The 2,957-nt window shown below is 54.4% G+C and overlaps 1 pseudogene; it reads right to left on the bottom strand.

The window, feature by feature from the left end:
* Positions 1–235: 235 nt before the first annotated feature.
* On the bottom strand, positions 236–1,000 carry LOC127028629 (olfactory receptor 14J1-like; annotated as a pseudogene).
* Positions 1,001–2,957: the final 1,957 nt, after the last annotated feature.

Raw genomic sequence — 2,957 nt, 5'->3', positions numbered from 1 at the left:
ACGTGATGAAGCCCTGCTTTCCTGGAGATGGCTGAACACCTGCCTGCCAATGGCAAGCAGTGAATGAATTCCTTGTTTTGTTTTGCTTGCGTGCACAGCTTTTGCTTTACCTATTAAAACTGTCTTTAACTCAACCCACGGGTTTTCTCACTTTTATCCTTCCAATTCTCTCAATAAAAGATAGCCCTGACTTTTCCTGAGATACCCTGGGAGTATTATAAGGAGTAGGGGTACCTTAATGATGCTGAAATAGTATGTGTTGAAATATTTTCCTCAGGGAATCTTTGATCTCTTTGTTCCTCATGCTGTAGATGAAGGGATTCACTATTGGAGGCACCACCGAGTACAGAACTGCCATCACCAGATCCAGGGATTGGGAGGACATGGAAGGGGACTTCAGGTAGGCAAAAAGAGAGGTGCTGACAAAGAGGGAGACCACGGCCAGGTGAGGGAGGCACGTGGAAAAGGCTTTGTGCCGTCCCTGCTCAGAAGGGATCTTCAGCACGGCCCTGAAGATCTGCACATAGGACAGCACGATGAAAACAAAACACCCAAAGAATAAACAGGCAATGACCACAAAAAGCCCAGCTTCCCTGAGGTAGGAGTGTGAGCAGGAGAGCTTGAGGATCTGGGGGATTTCACAGAAAAACTGGTCCAGGACATTGCCTTGGCAGAGAGGTAGTGAAAATGTATTGGCAGTATGCAGCACAGTATGAGAAACCCACTGCCCCAGGCAGCTGCTGCCATGTGGACACAAGCTCTGCTGCCCAGGAGGGTCCCGTAGTGCAGGGGTTTGCAGATGGCAACGTAGCGGTCATAGGCCATGATGGTGAGAAGAAAAACTCTGCTCCAAGCAAGAAGCAAAACAGAAAGACTGGGCAGCACAACCTACATAGGAAATAGACCTGTTGTCCCACAGGGAATTGGCCATGGCTTTGGGAAGAGTGGTGGAGATGGAGCCCAAGTCGATGAGGGAGAGATTGAGGAGGAAGAAGTACATGGGGGTGTGGAGGCGGTGGTCGCAGGCTACGGCGGTGATGATGAGGCCGTTGCCCAGGAGGGCAGCCAGGTAGATGCCCAGCAAGAGCCAGAAGTGCAAGAGCTGCAGCTCCCGCGTGTCTGTGAATGCCAGGAGGAGGAACTCCGTGATGGAGCTGCCGTTGGACATCTGATCCCTTTGTTCCTGAGGTACTGCCAAAGGAAGAAAGCACACTCACAAGTTAGGACTACTCTGAGCAAAACTATTCCCTCTCCCTGCCCCCTCCAAGCCCCCACCCCACCTCCCCAACACCCATTGCCTAATCCCTTCTTTCAGGACCTTCATGCGTCCCCCAGGCTGGAGCTCAGGTTTGTGTTGGCTGAGTCTGATGTAAGGAGTAGGGCTCTGCCCGTAGTCTCCCGAGGACTCGTCCCTGCTCTACAGCACTGGGAATGGGGGAAAGTGGGTGACAGCTGCTGAAATTCACCATTTCCCTTAGGGCTTACACGAACCTAAGGACACAGCAGGACAGTTTGGAAGTGCGGAGAGACCAGCACTAAGACCACATCCAGCTGTCCATGGCCAGTAGCTCCAAGGAAGCAGCAGCCCTGACATGCAGATTATATCGGTAACCCACTTGTAATATAGAGGAGCTGCTCAGCATCTTCCGGCAGCACAAGCCCAGGGAAACTCCTGGATGTGCTAAAAGTGTAGGGACCTCAGCAGAGCCAGCTCAGTCCCCAGCCCCACACACTGCACTGTCCAGAGCCCCACAGCTTGGAAGGAACTGAGGCACTTTGCTCCCATGGACACAGCCGCATCGCAGGACCTGCAGCATCGATGTGTGCACTGCACCTGAAGCCTCCTTGTTGCCAGAGAGTCCGAGGGTAAGAACAAGGGAAGCATGGACAGGAGGGCAAGATGGAGAAATGCCTCAACACTCTTGCCAAGGGAGCACTCGGGAGTTTCTCCTCCTTTGGGTGAACCTGCAGAGAATTCGACTCAGCTTGAGAACCCATGGTCTTGATGGCAGAAACTCCACTGGGTGGGAGAGGAGACCAGGGGGTTGCTCAGCGGAAGGCATCTGCACTGCAAGGGATAGCAGGGAGGTGCCAGAATCCCCCTCCCAAGACCTTGATGGTAGCAGCTCTCTCTCACCCCCTGCCCATGTCTCTGCTGCCTGGAGCTGTCCCTGCCAGGAACCATTTCCCTGTCCCCACGTCTCCTCCCTGTCAGTGCTCACAGACCCCATCCCAGCCGCTGTGTGCTCAGCTCTGCCCTGCAGACCCCTCCTGGCAGCAGGGCACTGCCCAGGGGCAGCTCAGTGGTTGCAGGCTCTGATGGGAACATCAGACCAACCCTGAGGAGGCTGCAAAGGTGCTACTGGTGCTGTCTGTAAGCCGCAGGGTGTTGATTTCTGATACTCCCAGGTTGATTCATCTCTAAGAGGAACAGATTTGGAGTTTAAGTGCCTGCTCCAGAGAGGTGACTTTCTATGTCCCATTGCCCACCCAGACAGCCAAGAGTAGACGACAGAAAGAACAGGATCCTGAGCTTTCAAGAGGCATTGCCTTGATGTGCTTCTTGAAAAGTCCCCTTGGAAATGTCCTGAGCGTGATGTGGGGCTGTGAGCAGCCTTGACCTGTGCAGCACTCTCGTGAAAGCAGAAGGATCGTGCCCTGTCAGGGGTTGTTCCTTCTACCCATAGCTTTTCCCCACAGTGCTCTGGGGCGCTCCCTGCCCTGGCATAGCCTGGGGTGCAGGGACCCTGCTCAAAAGGACAGCCCTGGGCACCCCTGGCTGCACACCCGCTTCACACCACTGCAGCCATTCTGGAAAGAAGGCAGCCGTCATGCCCTCTCCTTCTGACAGTGCAGCAGGGAAGCCCTGCTCTGGAGCACTCCTGCCTCTCTACACCAGAGAGAGATCCCACAGGCTGTGGACTGTGCCAGCTTTAGGAGATCCCTCCACGAACTGC

Source organism: Gymnogyps californianus, unplaced genomic scaffold, assembly GCF_018139145.2.
Source record: "Gymnogyps californianus isolate 813 unplaced genomic scaffold, ASM1813914v2 HiC_scaffold_38, whole genome shotgun sequence".
NCBI lineage: Eukaryota > Metazoa > Chordata > Aves > Accipitriformes > Cathartidae > Gymnogyps > Gymnogyps californianus.
This window is presented reverse-complemented; position numbering and strand designations above follow the sequence as displayed.